Here is a 20,745-nt window from a genome sequence, read left to right on the forward strand (position 1 = left end):
TGTTTTCCTGGATCCTAAGCAGGGTCAATTTCATGGGGATGTGACCTGTGCAGTTACACAGGGCCCAGAGCTGAAGAGGGTCCCACACTTAGTTTAGCATTCGGTTGTTGCCATCTTGAAAATTCTTAATAACTGGGGCGCCTAGGTGGCTCAGTTGGTGAAGCGTCCAGCTCTTGATTTCGGCCCAGGTCATGATCTCATGGTTCAGGACATGGGGTCCCGTGATGGGCTCTGCATTGACATCTTGGAGCCTGCTTGCGAGTCTCCCTCCCTCTCTCTCCCCCTCTCCCCCTCTCCCCCTCTCAAAATAAGCATTTTTTTCAACGTTTATTTATTTTTTTGGGGACAGAGAGAGACAGAGCATGAACGGGGGAGGGGCAGAGAGAGAGGGAGACACAGAATCGGAAACAGGCTCCAGGCTCTGAGCCATCAGCCCAGAGCCTGACGCGGGGCTCGAACTCACGGACCACGAGATCGTGACCTGGCTGAAGTCGGACGCTTAACCGACTACGCCACCCAGGCGCCCCAAATAAGCATTTTTTTAGAGTCTTTGTTAGGTTGAGGCACCTGGGTGGCTCACTTGGTTAAGCATTCGGCTCTTGACTTTGACTTGGGTCAATGATCTCACGATTCAGGGGTTCAGGCACCGCATTGGGCTCCGTGCTGACAGGGCAGAGCCTGCTTGGGATTCTCTCTCTCCCTCTCTCCCTTCCCCTCCCCCCACCCGTGCTCTCTTTCTCTCTCAAAATAAATGAATTAAAAAAAAAAATCTTTGTTAGGTCACTGGCTGATTGTGCTCTCTGCCGCTTCCCCGCTCGTGCTCCCTCTCTCTCTCAAAATAAACTTAAAAAAGAGAGAATTCTTAATAACTTTTAAACAAGGGCCCCCCAAATTGTGTGGTGAGTCCTGACCCTGAAAAAAAAAATCAGGAAAAAGTATTAAAATTCCCCTACAACAGTTAAAGCTTAGTGGTCAACATGGAGACATTAATGCTTCGAAAGAAGCTGCTGATATCAAGTCGAAAGCAAATGCAGAAATATGAGTTCATAGGAGAGAAGTCATCATGATGAAACTAGTTTCACTTATAGTCGCTTCCATACTGTTAAGTGTGGTTTCGTGGCCCTGCCTCTGCTAACAGGGAGGCATTCTTTCTTTCTTTTTTTTTTTTTTAAATTCTGGCAAAATATCCATAACCTAAGACTTAACATTTCAGCCACTTTTAAGTGTGCAGTTCAGTGGCATTAAGTACATTCATACTTTTGCACAACCGTCACCGCTGTCCTTCTCCAGAATATTTTCCGTCATCCCCAACGTTAACCCTCTACCTATTATACGATCACTCCCTGCTTCCCACTCTTCCCAGCCTCTGGTAACCACTATTCTTTCTCTCTCTAAGAATTTAACTGCTCTTGGCACCTCGTATAGATGGAATCATATGCTATCTGTCTTTGTGCGTCTGGTTTGCTTCACTTAGAATAACGTTTTTAAGATTCATCCATGTTGTAGCACGTATCAGAATCTTATTCCTTTTTAAGGGCAAATCACATTCCAGTGTATGGATACTAAGTCTGTGGGCAAACTATTCTTTATACAAATCTTCTGAATGGTGTCCCTAAGAAATAACACCTTCTGGAAGTAAAGTAAGTCCTTAAGTGGGTCATTTTGACCTAGGATTCCACGCAGTACTTTCAATCTTGTTAGGAGATCCAAATGTCACATTATTCAAATACCACCCAATAGTGTTCACTGGCGTATTCTGGCATTGAAATAGCAGCTGTAGGCTACGGCTCCTTGCGAGAACTTTAAGAAGAAAAACGCAAAGAGATGAAAAAGATGTGAGTGCTATGAAATGCTCCAGCAGGAAACCAGAAACTGATCCGAAATCTAAATTAACGATACAGATTTCAACAGCAAAACCAAAATCAGGACGAGCAGACAAAAGATTTTCCTCATTAAAAAAAGGAAATGGGCAGGACGCCTGGGCAGATCAGTCAGTTGAGCGTCTGACTCTTGATTTCAGCTCAGGGATGTGGGATTGAGCCCCGTGTGGGAATTGCACTGAGCATGGAACCTGGTTAAGATTCTCCTTCTCTCTCTGCCCCTCTACCGCGCTCCAGAGCACGTGAGTTCATGCTCTCTCTCTCTCTCTCTCTCTCGCTCTCTCTCTCTCAAATGAAAAAATGAAAAGGAAAGGGGCTTGTATGAAGGATACATGCCTGAGTTGAAGTTGCTTGCGGATGCCCTTTTAACAATTTGATCAAGGTCAATGCCAAATGAAAGAAAGGTTTTTACATCTGGAATATTTGTTAACAAACAACTGTCAAGACTATCAGATAGGCAATTAATGCTTTGTATGTTTTACGTTTTCATTTTAAGAAGTGGTGACTTCTAAATATTAACTACTAAATACTTGTATTTATTTCTCAGTAATTGGCTTTTAATTGACCTTGAACTTGTTCATTTCCCTTCTTTTTATCTTTTCCATCATCAAATGTCTGAATCAGGTAGAGATTTTTTTTTAAGTTGATTTATTTATTTTGAGAGAGTGTGCATGTGAGCAGGGGAGGGGCAGAGAGAGAGGGAGAGGGAGAGAGAAAGAGAGAGGGAGGGAGGGAGAGAGAGAGAGAGAGAGAGAGGGAGAATCCCAAGCAGGCTCCTTACTGTCAGTGCAGAGCCAGGTTCAGAGCTTAAACTCATGAACCGTGAGATCATGACCTGAGCTGAAATCAAGAGTTGGGCGCTCAACCGACTGAGCCACCCAGGCGCCCCTGAATCAGGTAGAGATAATTTTTACTTGTCATTGACACATATGGTCTTGTGATATGTTGGTTCATAACGATAAATCTTTCAAGCATATGTGTGTGCGTGTATGTGTATATATATATACATATATATATAGTGTACATATATATATATATATATATATATATATATATATATATATATTTACAGAAAGCTCTGAAACTTTCCATACAAGTCTATTATAGGAAAATAATTCAGGGCTCTTGGGTAGCTCAGTCGGTTAAGCACCAGTCTCTTGGTTTCAACTCAGGTCATGATTTTGAAGTTGGTGAGATTGAGCCCCGCATCTCCTGCCCAGTGGTCACTGTTGTAGCCCCTCAGACCATTCCCCGAGTCTCTCTGCTGAGGTGGGGGTCTGTGCTCCAGGGGCTCCTGCCCCATTTTGGCTCTGGGTTTCCCGGAGCAGGGCTGGCGGCGGGTGGGTTAGTGGATTGAAAGGTAGGGTCTGTGTTCAAATGATGTCTCTGCTAATCCTTGGTTCTATGGCTTGGTTAAGTCCCCCAAAGCTCTGAGCCTTCATGGGTCACCTGTCAAATGGGTACAGCACCTAACCCCATTCTCAGGCAATTGTGGGGTCAGATTCATTCCTCCCGCAAATGTTCATTGAGAACTTCCTTTGTGCAGGCACCACGCTGGCACTGGGGAAATCGGGACGGGCGATGCAGAAGCGGCCCCCGGCCCCACAGAGCCTGAGTTTGGGAAGGTGGGGAGGGGAACACACGTGTCATCAGATGACAAGCAACCCCAGCTGTAAGGTCCAGAGGAAGAGTCATCTGGGCTGAGAAAGCATCGAGGGGGCAAACAGGAAGAACAGTGAAAGGTCAGAGGGAGGGCCCCAGGTGGGAAGGAAAGTGTCCCGGACTTAGTGCGAGACACCAGCTCTTGTCTGTCTCAGCCTCTAGGGGGCCTCTCCCCCTTCCCACCTCCTTTCTTTCTCTCACCTGTGTCCTCCCCATTCCCCATGTATGATCCTGCCAAACCCACAAGTTATTTTGTATCTTTCACAATATTTGATATGTTAAAAAAATTTTAAGTTGTTTGTTTATTTTGAGAGAAAGAGCACGAGCAGCGGAGGGGCAGAGAGAGGAGGACAGAGGGTCTGAAGTGGGCTCCATGCTGATAGCAGCGAGCTCGATGTGGGGCTCAGACTCACGAACCGTGAGATCGTGACCTGAGCTGAAGTTGGACATTCAACTAACTGATCCACCCAGGTGCCCCCCCAGATATACTTTTGGCTTAAAAATATTTCTATTCTCAGGGTGCCTGGGTGGTTCAGTCGTTTCAGCGTCCCACTCTTGATTCCAGCAAAGGTCATGATCTCACAGTTGTGAGATCAAGCCCCGCATTGGGCTCTACACTGGGCTTGGAGCCTGCTTGAGATTCTCTCTCTCCCTCTCCCTCTGCTCCTCCCCTGCTCGCACTCACAAGCACGTGTGTTCTCTCTCACATATACATGTGTTTCTATTTCAATTCTCTGATTATACACAACCAATACAAGGCCTGGCCCACCTCCAACAGTGGCACCATTCTGTTGACTTTGCTTCTCCAGAGCACGTGATGAATACATGGTCATAACATGTGTGTTTTTATGGCTATAGATTGTGAGTATGTGCAGACATTTTTGTTTGGTCTCATAGTCACTCTTAGTGCTTTGAGCCAATCAAATGTGCTTTTCTCACTCAGCAGCACCTCGTGGGACCCCCTTCAACCCTGCTTCAGTCGTTAATGCCTATAATATTACACAGGAGGAATTCAGCTCTCTGGAGTCTTTTGCTCTGTTCTTGGTTTTATGCCAACATGAACACAGCTACAATAAATCCCTCAGAGTCTAAAGGATCAGTTTCCATGAGTGGGATCACTGGGTTGAAAGAATATTCAATTTAACTCAATAATAGCTGTGTGTGTGTGTGTGTGTGTGTGTGTGTGTGTGTGTGTGTGTGTGTTTTAAGCAACATACCTTAGTGCAATGAATGATATACTTGGATTATATCCTGTCGATATTACTTTATGGCTAGAATTTATTTTACATTGTTATTTCTTCTATTTTTTTTTTCACTTAAAGTAAATCTTATCTACAGGTGCCTGGGTGGCTCAGTCAGTTAAGCGTTGGACTCTTGATTTCAGTTCAGGTCATGATCTCACAGTTCGTGGGTTCAAGCCTCACGTTGGGCTCTGTACTGATGGTGTGGAATCTGCTTGGGATTCTCACTCTCCCTGTCTCTCTGTCCCTCCCTCTCTCTCTCTCTCTCAAAATAAATAAAGTTTAAAATAAAATAAAATAAAATAAAACAAATCTTATCTATCTTAAAAATGTTGAGTAAAATTGATGTTGCAGAAAGAATCCCTACTTTTGCCACTTATTAGCTACCTGATTGGATAAGTAATTTAACTTCTTTGAGCCTCAATTTCCTAATCTATGAAGTATGAATAATTACACCTCTTTCAACTGGTAGTTGTAACAAATAACCACCGAATGTAAAGGGCTCAGTAGAGTAAGCACACAATGAATAGTAGCTAAAATAAACTTTGTTGAATCAAAGACTGCTTGTCTTGTGATGTCATGGGGCCTTAGCACTGCTGAGGTCTTTTGAGGTTTGAGAACCTCTTCCTAGATCTCTTTTCGGGGGGAGTGGGAGACCAGGTGTTTTGTTGGGGGGTGTGCATGGGTGCAGAGGTAAAAGGAAGTTCAGGTTTGGAATAGTTGATAATGAGGACTGCAGAGGGAGCTGCCCACAGGATGGGCTGAGATCAGGATGCAAAATATCTTCATTGCAATAGTCAGGGGGCTTCTAGTGTCCTCAGAAGATGGATCAAAGAGAGAGTAGGAACTTTGCTGGGCAGAGCACGGAGGGCCTGGCTGGAAGAGGATGTGCAAGAGAGTTGCTGGTTAAGAGTAGTTTAGAAGTCAAGATAGAAGTTGCTGCTATGGGGTAGGCTGACAAACAGGCAACACAGGAGGAACAGATGGGTTTTGTCTGTGACATTAAAGAACAGCCATCTATCATTCATCCGTCCATATCTGTCCATCCATCCTTCCATCCATCCATCCATCCATCCATCCATCCATCCATCCACCCATCCTTCCATCCTTCCATCCATCCATCCATCCACCCATCCTTCTATCCTTCCATCCATCCATCCATCCTTCTATCCATCCATCCATCCATCCATCCATCCATCCATCCATCCTTCCATCCAGCCTTCCATCCATCCTTCTATCTTTCCATCCATCCATCCATCCATCCATCCATCCATCCTTCCATCCAGCCTTCCATCCATCCTTCTATCTTTCCATCCATCCATCCATCCATCCATCCATCCATCCATCCTTCCATCCTTCCATCTACACAGCATGACAACACTGTTGAGAAAGCAGAGAACCTTTATTTTCTCCATAATTCATCTTAATCTCTGTTTTGAGATCTGTCATACCTGGGGGGTGGGGAATCTAATCTCAGTAATTTTTGTGATGTGGACATGAATCTACAGTAGAGATGGAGGGAAACAGGGCTTACCTGTAGCTGTAGTGTTGGTCATTTGACCTGCTGGTTGAATACTATAGCCCTCTTTGGAACAAGAAATATTACCAGCAAGAAAGAGAGACATTTTATAGTTGTAAAGGGATTATGTCATCAAGAAAACATGAAAGTCCTAACTGTACGCATTCAAAAAAGAGTTTCTTTTTTATTGTTTATTTATTTTTAAGAGAGAGAGAGAGAGAGTGGGGGAGGGACAGAGAGAGAGGGAGACAGAGAATCCCAAGCAGGCTCTGTGCTGTCAGTACAGAGCCCGACTTGGGGCTCAAACTCATGAACTGTGAGATCATGACCTGAGCTGAAATCGAGAGTCAGATGCTTAACAGAGCCACAAAAGAGTTTAAATGCATAAAGCTAAAACTGACAGAACCAAAAGGAGAAACAAAAATCCACAATGAGAGACCTAGCACTCATCTCTCAAGAACTGATAAAAAAACAAACAAAAACAGGTACAGAAAATATCGGTAAGTATATAGAAGACCTGAACAACACTATCGACCAACTTGACCTAACTGATATTTGTGTCTGTTCCCGCTAGTCAGAATGAAGACTTCATAATACATGGGGCTTTGGGTCCTAGATGGGTCTTGCTTCAGTAGTGAGGAGTGATTAGCCCCAGACTAAATGCTGCTCTGCTCCCCCCTAATAGATCTTTGGTTTAATTAAACATATATAGTTAGTCTTTGTCCTGGTTCCTGGCACAGAGCTCCTAGAACACTTGGAATTTACTGAATGATAGGAATGTTTCTAGCTATTCATAATAAGCCCCTTTCAGTGATACTCAAATCTGTGTTAATGAGGTGACTTTTGGTGGACCCCTGAATAGCTTCAGGATGGAAGCTGGTAGCCAGAGGAGCCAACCATGTGATTAGAGTGTTAGAACTGTTAGCCCCACTCCCAACCCCGAGAGAAGAGAGAGGGACTAACGGTTGAGTTCATCACCAATGGCCAATGATTTAACCAATCATGCCTACGTAATGAGACCTCCATAAAAACTCCTAAACGAGAGGATGCAGAATTCTTCTAGAGCAGTCAACACCCAGTGCTAGGAAGGTGGTGTGCCCAGAGAGGGCATGTAAGCTCTGTACCCCCCTACCTTGCCCTTTGCTTCTCTTCTATTTGGCTGTTCCTGAGTTAGAGCCTTCGTAATTTGTAGCAATTACAAATACACCAGTAATTGTAAGTAAAGCACTGTCCTGAGCTCTGTGAATTCTACTGAATTTTTTTAATTTTTTTTTAACATTTATTTATTTTTGAGACAGAGAGAGACAGAGCATGAACGGGGGAGGGGCAGAGAGAGAGGGAGACCCAGAATCGGAAGCAGGCTCCAGGCTCCGAGCCATCAGCTCAGAGCCCGACACGGGGCTCGAACTCACGGACCGCGAGATCGTGACCTGAGCCGAAGTCGGACGCTCAACCGACTGAGCCACCCAGGCGCCCCCTGAATTTTTGAACCTGAAGGAGGGGAGGTCATGGGAACCCCTCAAATTTGTAGAATGCCAGGTAGAAATGTGGGTAGCTTGAGCATATTTGCAACCGGCATCTGAAGTGAGGGCAATCTTGTGAAACTAAGCCCTTAACCTGTGAGGTCTGTGCAAACTACAAATAGTGTCAGAACGGAAATAAATAGTTGGACATTCAGTTGGTGTCAGAGAACTGGCTGGTGTGAGGGAAAAAAAGCTCTCCAAATCTTAAAAACAAGACTCAAAAGGATCAAACCATTTCAAAGTAATTTAACTGTGTCCCAAAACACGACTCAAGAGTATCTAAGGGAGGGGGTGCCTGGTGGCTTAGTTGGTGAAGCATCCGACTCTCGATCTCAGCTCAAGTCATGATCCCACAGTTCTTGGGATCGAGCCCCACGTCTGCTGCTTGAGATTCTCTCTCCCCCCTCTCTCTGCCCCTCCCCGCTTGCTCTCGCTATCAAGATAAATAAATAAACTTAAAAAAAGAAACTGAATTCGTAAATTAAAACTTTCCCACACATGGAATGCCAGGTCCAGTTGGTTCACTGGTGAATTCTATCAAAGTTGAGGAAGAAGTCATACCAATCCGCCACAAATTCTTTCAGAAACAGAAGAGACATTTCCCCGCTCATTTTATAAAGCCGGCATTACCCTGACATGAAAACCACACCTATCGTAAGGAAACAGTACGTTGACAAGTATCCCACACGAATGTAGATACAAAATGCTTTAGCAAATGATATCAAATCATCCCTTTTTTCATCACATTTATCTCCACTTGGTATATTGCCTCTGCGCTTGATATCTTACACTCGTACATGTGTCTTCCAAGTAGAATATAAGTTCCCCGAGTGCGAGGACTTTGTTTCGTTCGTGGCTCTCCTCTCCGCACCACCATCCCAACATTTAGAACAGTGCTTGACCAATACTAGATGCTAAATAAATATTTGTTGGCTGATTAAATGAGGGATGGATTCTCAAGTGCTTTCAAGAGATACATCGTTTCCCTTGTGAGCCCAAGTACAAACAAAGATAATGGGGCACATTTTATTATTATTATTTTTTTTAATTTTTTTTTCAACATTTATTTATTTTGGGGACAGAGAGAGACAGAGCATGAACGGGGAGGGGCAGAGAGAGAGGGAGACACAGAATTGGAAACAGGCTCCAGGCTCTGAGCCATCAGCCCAGAGCCCGACGCGGGGCTCGAACTCACGGACCGCGAGATCGTGACCTGGCTGAAGTCGGACGCTTAACCGACTGCGCCACCCAGGCGCCCCAGGCACATTTTAAAAACATTAAAATGAGTTACCCAGTCCTGCCCCACGCTTATACTATTCTGTTTTTATTTATTTATTTATTTATTTATTTATTTATTTACTTATTTATTTATTGTTTTAATGTTTGTTTATTTTTGAGAGAGAGAGAGAGAGAGAGAGCGCGCGCGCATGAGCGGGGGAGGGGCAGAGAGAAGGAGACACAGAATCCGAAGCAGGTTCCAGGCTCTGAGCTGTCAGCACAGAGCCTGATGCGGGGCTCGAACTCATGAACAACGAGATCATGACCTGAGCTGAAGTCAGACACTTAACCGACTGAGCCGCCCAGGCACCCCTACACTATTCTGTTTTTAAACGTCACTAGAGGGGCGCCTGGGTGGCGCAGTCGGTTAAGCGTCCGACTTCAGCCAGGTCACGATCTCGCGGTCCGTGAGTTCGAGCCCCGCGTCGGGCTCTGGGCTGATGGCTCAGAGCCTGGAGCCTGTTTCCGCTTCTGTGTCTCCCTCTCTCTCTGCCCCTCCCCCGTTCATGCTCTGTCTCTCTCTGTCCCAAAAATAAATAAACGTTGAAAAAAAAATTAAAAAAAAAAAAAGTCACTAGATATATGCCATTAACTTATTAGTAAAGGTTTACTTCTTTATTTTGCTAAAATATACGTAGCAAAATATTTTTCATTTTAAGCGCTTGTAAGTGTACAACTGAGGGGCATAAATGCATTCACAGTGTGGTAAAAGCATCCGAACTATGCATCTTTTCCATCATCCCCAATGTCATCTCTGTGCCACGAACAATGATTCCTCATTTCCCTTTTCCCACTCCTGCTAACTTCTATTTCGCTTTCTGTCTCTATGAGTTTCCCTATTCTAGGTACCTCATGTAGGTGGAACCAAATAATACTTGGCCTTTTGTGTCGGGCTTTATAGCATTTAGCATCATGTCTTCAAGGTTCATCCGTGTTGTAGCACGGGTCCGAATTTCCTTCCTTTTTACAGGTTGAATAAAATCCCATTGTATGTCTAGACCGCATTTTGTTTACCCATTCATCTGTCGATGGACATTTGGGTTGTTTCCGCCCTTTGGCTACTGTGAGTAATGTTGTGATAAACGCTGGTGTGGACCTATCTGTTTGAGTCTCTGCTCTCAGTTTTTGTGGATATTTACATAGGCGTGGAACTGCTGGATCCTATGCTAGTTCTGTGTTTAACTTTCTGAGGACTCACCAAACTGTTGCCCACAATGCCTGTGCCATTTGACATCCCCACCAGCAGTGCCTAAGAGTTCTGATTTCTCCACATCCCCACCAACACTTACTTTTTAATAAGGGTTCAGTCTTAATAATTATTCAGATTATATTGTTTGGTTGCTCCATGGCCACAGTTAACAATTACATATTCTAGAAACTTGATTAAAATGTATCCTATTTCTAAGCAGCCTTTTCATTTTGAGAATGAGATTCAATTTTATTGATTCCTAAAAGAATCTCAATCAAAATCTCAGCAGGCTTTACTGGTAGAAATTGAGAAGTTGATTCTAAAATAAATGCAGAAATTCAAAGGACCTAGAATAGCCGATGTAATTTTTGAAAAAGAAGAATGAGATCAGAGGACTTATAACACAGTATAATATTAGCATAAGAATTGAAACATATATCAAAACATAGATCTATGGAACAGAATAGAGTCCAGAAATAGATCCACACACGTATAGTTAATTGATTTGCAACAAAGGAGTCAGGATAATTCCATGAGAAAAGGACAGGCTTTTTAGCAAATGGAGCTGGACCAACTGGACGTCCATTTGGGGGAGAAAAAAAGGATATTTGATCCTTACTTCTAATTTTTTTTTAATGTTTATTTCTGAGAGAGAGACAGAGCATGAGTGGGGGGAGGGGCAGAGAGAGGAGACACAGAATCTGAAACAGGCTCCAGGCTCTGAGCTGTCAGCAGAGAGCCGGACGCGAGGCTCGAACTCAAACCGTGAGATCATGACCAGAGCCGAAATCGGTCGCTCAACCAACTGAGCCACCCAGGTACCCCCTGATCCTTACTTCTTAACCCATACAAAACCTAATTCAAAAATGGATCAGTGGGACGCCTGGGTGGCTCAGAAGGTTGAGCGTCTGGCTCTTGATTTTGGCTCAGGTCATGATCTCATGGTTTGGTTAGTGAGATTGAGCCCCATGTTGGGCTCTGCATTGAGTTCAGATCCTGCTTGGGATTCTCTCTCCTTCTGTCCCTCTCCCACACTCTCTCTCTCTCTTTTAATGTTTGTTTATTATTTTTGAGAGAGAGAGAGACATTTGATCCTTACTTCTAATTTTTTTTTAATGTTTATTTCTGAGACAGAGAGAGACAGAGCATGAGTGGGGGGAGGAGCAGAGAGAGGGGAAGACACAGAATCCAAAGCAGGCTCCAGGCTCTGAGCTGGCAGCACAGAGCCTGACCTGGGGCTCGAACTCACAAACTGTGAGATAATGACCTGAACCAAAGTCAGCTGCTTAACCGACCAAGCCACTCAGGTGCCCCATTCTCTCTCTCTCTTTCTAAAAAAGAAAAATAAATAAACATGAAATAACAATTTTTAAGATTTTTTTCATGTTTTATTTATTTTTGAGAGGGAGAGTGTAAACTGGGGAGGGGGAGAGAGAGAGAGAGAGAGAGAGAGAGAGAGAGAGAGAGGCTCCTAAGCAGGCTCTGTGTGACAGCTCAGAGCCTGGGGCTTGCTTTGGATTCTGTGAATTTTTCTCTCTCTGCCCCTCCCCTGCTCACACTCTGTCTCTCTCTCTCTCTCTCTCAAAAATAAACATTAAAAAAAATTTAAAAACATAAAAGAAAAAATTGATGAAATAAAAATTCACCCTTAGAAAGACATCATTAGCAAAATGAAAAGGCAAACCACAGACTGGGAGAAACTATTTGCAATACTTGTATTGCAAATTCAAAAGACTTTTATCCAGACATATAAAGAACTCTAAAAACTCAAAGCAAAAAAATTGAATGGAAACTTTACAATAGATGGCATTTGAGGGGCGCCTGGGTGGCGCAGTCGGTTAAGCGTCCGACTTCAGCCAGGTCACGATCTCGCGGTCCGTGAGTTCGAGCCCCGCGTCGGGCTCTGGGCTGATGGCTCAGAGCCTGGAGCCTGTTTCTGATTCTGTGTCTCCCTCTCTCTCTGCCCCTCCCCCGTTCATGCTCTGTCTCTCTCTGTCCCAAAAAAATAAATAAACGTTAAAAAAAAAAATAAAAAAAAAACAAACAATAGATGGCATTTGAAGCCAGATACAAAAGACTACTCATCCCACTGTATGATTCCATATTATGAAGTGTTAGGAAAGACTCATTGAATTAATAGTATCAGAAAGCAGTCCACTTAGGGGCACCTGCATGGCTCAGTCGATTGAATGTCCAACTCTTGGTTTTGACTCAGGTCATGATCCCAGAGTCGTGGAGTCGGGCCCGGTGTCAGCCTCCATGCTAAGCGTGGAACCTGCTTGAGATCCTCTCCCTCTCCCTCTGCCCCTCTCCCCTGCTCATGTTTTTTCTCTCTTGAAAAAAAAGGAGGGGGAGAAGGAGAAGGAGAAGGAGGAGGAGGAGGAGAAGAAGAAGAAGAAGAAGAAGAAGAAGAAGAAGAAGAAGAAGAAGAAGGAGAAAACAGATCACTTAATGCTTAGGGCATGGGATGGGTGTGGAGATTGACTGGGAAGAGGCACAAGGGAGCATTTGGGATAATGGAAATGTCCTGTGTCTTGATTGTGGTGATGGACACATGGATGTGTATATTTGTCAACACTTATCCATCTGCATGCTCAAAATATATGCATTTATTGTATGCAAATATATTTTAATAAAATTGATTTTTTAATGTGTCCTTTACTGTATTGTGTCCTTGAGGGGGTGTCTTCACCCCTCTGTGCCTCAATTTACGCATCTGTAAAATGGGGATAATAGTATCTCACAAGGTTGCTTTGAGATGTAAATGAGCTCCGTTCACATGAAGGGCCATATTGTGAGCAGTCCACAAAGGCTAATGGAGTGCTAATAATACTATTAATATTGGGGAGGTACCCTGCTGGTACCTATGGTTCCTTCCGCATCTTGGCCTTCCCTGCTCTCAGGGCGGAGCCTCTCCAGGCCTACCAGCTCTTGGTGCCCAAACCATACAACTCTTGGTTGCAGGGGAACCCTTCTGTGCCCCATCCCTCTCAATGCCCAGGGGCTCTGTGAGGCCCCTCAAATCACCTTCCAGGCTCCCACTGGCCATCATCTTTGAGGACATCCTTGACCCTGACTCCAGCCCAGAAACACGACACAGGCATGGGGCTGCCAGCAACCCAATCCCTCTGGGCTCTCTTTTTGTTTCTGTGCCTTAGCCAAGGTGGGGGCTGGGCCGGGGCTCGGATACAGTGGGGGAACACCCCAACTTCTTGGGTCTTTTCTGAAACCTCTGATGTCCCTGTCTTGTCTGTTCCTCATCCTCTCATGATCCCCCTTGGTGGGGGTGGTAAGCTGATAGACTCTATTGTTGACAACTCTATTGTTGTCATCTATCGTTATGACATTGAAACCAGCATCATGATTTCTTTTGTTCCACTGTGTCCTGAGTCAGTGACTAGAGAGAGTCATGGAATAAAAGGAAATGTGTGTGTTTGACTTGTGATACTATCTCAAATGTTCTCCTATTCCAAATATCTGTTGGAGTAGGGCTGGGGAGGTGAACAGGAAGGGTGTAAGTCTGAGGGAACAGTTCTGACACTTGATCTTGGGCCAAGGCTGAAATGGAGACAGAGTTGGGAGGTGGAAGAGACCAGAAGATTGGGAGGGTGGCTGGGACAGGGTGGGAGGCAGTGAGAATAGGCAAGGGAGCTTTAGGCTAGAGAAAGGCAGGATGTGAGTGAGTTGGAAGTGCCTATGCACTCTGGCTAGGGAAGGATCTGGGGATGGATGAAGGAAATAGTGGGCAGGGGTAGGAGTGGGAACTCTGGAGTTTGGGAGAGGGTAGGAGGCCAGCGAATTGTGCCTTTCTTGCTGTCTGCTTGTTTGGTGTATGGAGACGGGGAAGCAGGATTTCCATTCTTTTTTTTGCTGGGACTTGGACAGAGTAAAGCTTTGGGATTGCCCTGGACCTATGGCCCATCCAAACCCCAGAAACAAGCCAAAGCATCTTGCATGGGGTCACCACAGCCAGCCCCATGGCCTTGCTCTTTGTATGACTACCTCATCTGAGACCACATTTTCAAAGGATCTCGAATCTGGAAATCTGGCAGCTCTTTCTGCCCATGGGTCCTGTCTCCATGCTTTAATAAAACCACCTTTTTGTAACTGATGATGTCTCAAGAATTCTTCCTTGGCCATTGGCTCCGAACCCCAACATTTCCACAGATAGAAACAATGCCAGGGACTGCTGACATTCAGGGATGTGGCCATAGCATTCTCTCAGGAGGAGCAGGAACCATACAGGTATAATTCTAGAGAATCATGGAAACTTCCCCTTCTTGGGTCTCCTTGTGTGGAAGCCAGAGCTGGTCATCTTTTTGGAGGAAGAGAAAGAGCAACAGTATGTGAAGAGAAAGGAGGCAGTAGCCTTACACCCAGAGAGAGAGAGAGAGAGAGAGGGAGAGCTCATGAGGGGGTGGGGCAGTGAGAGAGGGAGAGGATCTTGGGCAGGCTCCATGCTCAAGGCTTAGCATGGAGCCCTATGCAGGACTCAACCTCACAATCCTGAGATCATGACCTAAGCCAAAATCAAGAGCTGGATGCCCAACCAACTGAGCCACCCAGGCGCCCCTGATTTTTATTCTTTTATTTTAAAAAAAAATTGTGGCAGAAAAAAACAGCAACTTGTGCTAACCTAAAAAAAAAATCTGGAAATCTGGAATGATCCAGAGAGACTGTAAGGGTGTGTGTGTGTGTGTGTGTGTGTGTGTGTGTGTGTCACTATCAACATGAAACTTATTGTATGTTTCCCTCTTTAAAATGTCAGTTCCACCAGGGCTACCATTTTGTCTTGTTTACTGCTCTGTCCCAGGCACATTGCGGACACATAGTAAATATCTGGTGAATGAATGAGTCAAGATCTGAGGGGATTCCCTATGGTGTGGACTAGCTTTATGTCTTCTATAAGGCCCCAGAGGGCAAAGGGCTGACCATCTAATGGAAGCCAAAGGGAGGCAGATTTGACCTACATCATGAGGGACCTTAAAAACCCAGAGCTGCTTCATGCATCTTGCTGCAAGAGCTGACCATGTTGGGGCCAAAGATAGACTTGGAGAGACACTAGGGAAGATGACTTGCTTCAAGGAAGATCTGAAGGGCCCTCAACACTGCATCTGGGACTTGGCTCCAGGATCACATTGATGTAGGCAATTGCAACAAAGAGTCGGTTCTCAAGGCAGACAGAACGGGTTTCAATCTTGGCTTCTCCATGAAGCTGTGTGATCTTAAGAATGTTACCCAGTGTCTCTGAACCCGTTACTTCACATGTAACGTGGAGGTAGAATGGTGCAACACCTACCTCAAAGACTGGCTGTGAGCATGAGATTCAAATACTCACCCATGTACAGCATTTAGCTCAACATCTGGCACACAACCAATGCTCAGTGTTAGCTATTGTCACGACGCTGGAAGTGGGCCAGCGCAGCTGATTCCCAAGGCCCAGTGAACCAAGACAAGTTGCATGCAAAGTAAACCAACTGGTCGGCAGCCAGAAAGGTGAAAGGCAGTGATTTCTTTACATATCCAGGTGCACTTTTCTCATTTGATACAGTTTTGATTCCCTAATCATGACTGGGAGGACAAACCAAGAGATAGGGAAGATGCCATTCTTAGGAGAGTTATAGAAACAGATATTAAATCCATAACTGGTGTAGATATTTGTCATATGTAACAGAAAAACTGACAGATAACTTCATTCTAAGTCCCTTATTTAAACTTAGGAGGGTTTAAAAACTAGTTTAAAGAGGTTCGAAGACTAGTTCTGCTCTTCCCCATTAGAACAACCAGCTCCAGGAGCGCCTAACTGGCTCAGTCGGCTGTGCGTGCAACTACTGATCTCAGGGTCATCAGTTCAAGCCCTGTGTCGGGCATGGAGCCTACTTAAATAGCAATGACAACAACCAGCTCCAACAAGAAAACTGTTTAGATGGTTTTATAGACAATATTTACATTGTTTTATTAAACTGTGTTAATTCTGGTGTCAATCATTTGTAGAAAGAGTAATTTTATCAGTAAGACAATAAAATCGTAGTTTTAAAATATCTTAATTTTTTTTCAATGTTTATTTATTTTTGAGAGATGGAGAGAGACAGAGCAGGAGCAGGGGAGGGGCAGAGAGTGAGGGAGACACAGAATCCCAAGCAGGCTCCAGGCTCTGAGCTGTCAGCACAGGGCCCGACCCAGGGCTTGAACCCATGAACTGTGAAATCATGACCTGAGCCGAAGTGGGACACTTAACTGACTGAGCCCCCCGGGTGCCCCCAGTTTTAAAATATTTTAAATATCTAGCAAGCACAATTGACATTAGGCCAACACTTTTAAATTCTCAGAACAAGAATAAGGATCAAATGTTGATTTTGAGACTCCCAGTTAGGGCTAAACCCACAAGAGAGGCTAAATTAGTACTCAAATGGACTCAGTGGTCCTGTTACTCCCACCTCCACTGAAATTAATAGCAGAAACAAAAGCAGGAGCAAACCCTCCATGGAGGGGGGCTTTCTCAAGTTAAGCCTACAGGACTGTTTGATTTCTCAAACAACCACCACCAAACACATGAAAGTATCACATGTTTTACTCAGCAATAAATATCGGCAGAGACAAGAAACCACTTATTATATATGGTGTGAGGTAAGGATTAAGGTTCTTTACTCCCCACCCCTCCCCTGCCCCATTATTCCATCACCACTTCTTGAAAAGATTAACCTTTCCCCATTGAATTACCTTGGCACCCCTGTTGAAAATCAATTGATCATGTATGTATATGTGTAGGTCTCTTTCTGTTCTCTCTAATTTGTTCCATTTATCAATAGGTCCGTTTTAACGCTAATATCCCACTTTCTTGTTTACTACAGCTTTTTTTTTTTTTTACTTCAATAAACCCTTCTTTAATCAAAGCCCAATATACAGTTTTTTTCCCAATATACAGTTTTAAAATAAATTTGAAATCAAGTAATGTAATTCTTCAAACTTTGTTCTTTTTCAAAGATGTTTTGGCTATTATAGGTCCTTTGCATTTCCATATAAATTAAAACAATTTTTTTAACATTTATTTATTTTTGAGAGACAGAGAGAGACAGAGCACAAGCAGGGGAGGGACAGAGGGAGAGGGACAGGGAGACACAGAATCGGAAGCAGGCTCCAGGCTCTGAGCTGTCAGCACAGAGACCAACGTGGGGCTTGAACAAACTGTGAGATCATGATCTGAGCTGAAGTCGATGCTTTAACTGACTGAGCCACCCAGGCGTCCCTCCATATAAATTTTAGAATCAATTTGTCATTTTCTAGAACAGATTCTGCCAGTATTTTGATTGAGATTGCACTAATTCTATAGATAAATCTGGGGAGAATTGATATCTTAACAATACTGAATCTTCCAATCCATGAACATGGTTGCTAGCCCAGTGAGTTAACCCAAACCTAGGTAAGGAAGGCAAATTCATACCCAGAATGCATGCCAATCCTAGTATGGACAATATCACAGCCACTCCATTGCAGAAGCACCCAATGTAATTCACTTGCCATCAGCTGTGATGAAAGGGAGCCCACATCATTGGGCCATAGGTAACCTGCATCCCTGCCTCTGGTACTCTATTCATGAACCAATTGTGCAAATGCTGGAGTCGCCTAAGACAAAAGCTGACTTACATCTATGAGACAAGTCGTCTTGTCCACCATATTGTTTAGTTTCTCTCTATGATGGATGCTGTCTGGGTAGGCAGTAACACCAGACACAAAGATCCCTGCACTTTCTTTCCACTCTCATAAGGCCACTTACATGCTTCTTCCCCACGTCTCCTTGTCTCTGGGCTCTCAACCTTGCTACTCCCAGGCTCTGACGAATGAGTTTGTCACTGTCCAGGAATCCATACATAGCGCTATTCCAGGCCATTAATTTCTCAAACTACACCAAGGTGATGACTAGGTCTACTGCTTGAAGCTCTGACCACTGGGAGGATTACCCCTCGCTATTTTCCACCCTGAGTAGGTCTGTAGAACAGCAGCAGACCATTTTTGGTTCACTCCAATTTATCATACTGACCCATCAATGAACCAAGCATGAGCTTCTCGTCTTTGTTAGCTGGTCATAGAGAATCCCTAAGAGGCCACAGGCATGAGCTGATGGGGAGACATCGATGCAACAGACACAGTGGGGATCAGGCCACATGGTCATGAAACTTACATTTGCCCTTTGGATCTGTACAGGCCCAATTGTGAATATGCCACTTTGAACTTCATGGGGTTGACAATTCGTAGATCATGATAGGCAGAGACCCTTGGACCTTAACCTGCATACACATAGAGCTCTCTCTTGCTCCAGGCTCTACTTAAACGTGGCAGGCTTCAAGCCATTCAATGGATGGATCAGAACAGAATTCCTAAATGTAGTATGTGCTGTTGTCTAAATCTAAAAACTGCCTCGCAGACACGGTGCTTCTCTTCCATGGTAGAAGGTGCAAGGTATGATAACTGTAGTCCATTGTGTGACTATTCCACAATTTGTTAATCCACTCACCAAGGATTATTACTGATGGACACTTAGGTAGTTTACAGTCTTCTCATATTATAAAAAAGCTAGAAACATCTTTGTACATTTTGTGAAAGCATTTTTAAAAATTCATTTTTGGAAAATACATAATAGTGAACTTGCCGGTCATAGAGTGAATGTAGATTTAACTTCACAAGTGCCAAACAGATCCCCAGAGTGGTTGTACCATTTTATGTTCTCACCAGCAAGAGTTCAAGTTGCTTCACATCCTCTTTATCATTTTATGTTTTAGTCTTTTTATCCTAGTATGTGGGAAGTGGTATCTTATTGTAGTTTTAATTTGCATTTCTTTGATGACTCTTGATGAATACTTTTTGTGTGTTTATTACCACTTATTTGGATATCTTCTTTTGTGACGTTTCTGTTCAATTCTTTTGCCAACTTTTATTGTTTCTCTTTTCATCATTGATTTGTAGAAGTTCTTTATACTCTAGAGACGAGGACTTCCTTGGATGTATGTGTTACACATATTTTTCCCTGAGGCCTATCTAGTTATTTTACTAATAAGTCCCAGAAAGAACATATGGAAAGCATAGAGGAAAGGTAATATATTTAGAGATAATGGACACAAAGTTTTCACAGCTGAAAGGAAGGACAGGTTTCTAATAAATAAGAGAATAACAGCAACCTTCTCAACAAAGGAAGCCACAAGACAAGGGAGTGATAGCTGCAAAGCACTGAGAGAAAATAACCAAGTTAGAATTGTGTGCTTACCAAAATTATCTTTCAAGAACAAGGGTAGAGGGGCGCCTGGGTGGCGCAGTCGGTTAAGCGTCCGACTTCAGCCAGGTCACGATCTCGCGGTCCGTGAGTTCGAGCCCCGCGTCGGGCTCTGGGCTGATGGCTCAGAGCCTGGAGCCTGTTTCCGATTCTGTGTCTCCCTCTCTCTCTGCCCCTCCCCCGTTCATGCTCTGTCTCTCTCTATCCCAGAAATAAATAAACGTTGAAAAAAAAAATTAAAAAAAAAAAAAAAAAAAAGAACAAGGGTAGAGAGGTGCCTGGGGGGCTCAGTCGGTTAAGTGTCCGACTTCGGCTCAGGTCATGATCTCATGGTTCATGAGTTTGAGTCCCGTGTAGGGCTCTGTACTGACAGCTCAGAGCCTGGAGCCTGCTTCGGATTCTGTGTCTTCCTCTCTCTCTGCGCCTCCCCGACTTCTCTCTCTCTCTCAAAAATAAATAAACACCTTAAAAAAAAATGAGGGTAGAATGAATATATTTGCATATAATCAAAAATTAAGAGTTCAACAGCAGGAAATCTGTTCAAAAACCTTTTATTTTTTAAAACATTTTTATTTATTTTTGAGAGACAGAGAGCACGAGCAGGGGGTGGGGGAGGTGGGGTGCAGGGTCAGGGTGGGGGGCAGATAGAGAGGGAGACACAGAGTTCAAAGCAAGCTCCAGGCTGGGTGGCTCAGTCGGTTAAGTGTCCGATTTCAGTTCAGGTCATGGTCTTGTGGTCCATGAGTTTGAGCCCCTCATCAGGCTCTGTGCTGACAGCTCAGAGCCTGGAGCCTGCTTTAGATTCTTTGTCTCCTTCTCTCTGCCCCTCCTCCACTCATGCTCTGTCTCTCTCTTTCTCTCAAAAGTAAATCAACATTTAAAAAAAAATTAATAAATATATAAAAAAATAAAAAAGAAATCCTTACATGTAGACATACATAATTCTGTACTTATGAGTTAATGTAATGGTTGCTTTTAAATACTCCCTAAAATGGAGCAAAAAAAAAAAAAAAAAACAACAACCCAGGAAAGTTAATAACTTATGTAAGCTGAAGGATGGGTATGTGGGGGTTAACTCTGCCAGTCTCTCTAATACTGAATGTATGTGAAAATGTTCATAATTAAAAGGTTAAAATAATTAAATAAAATCTACCGAGAAAACAACAGCCACAGTCAGTTTCACTGGTG

The sequence above is a fragment of the Puma concolor genome, chromosome D1 (genome assembly GCF_028749965.1).
Source record: "Puma concolor isolate L17-30 chromosome D1, mPumCon1.1.hap2, whole genome shotgun sequence".
Classification (NCBI taxonomy): Eukaryota; Metazoa; Chordata; class Mammalia; order Carnivora; family Felidae; genus Puma; species Puma concolor.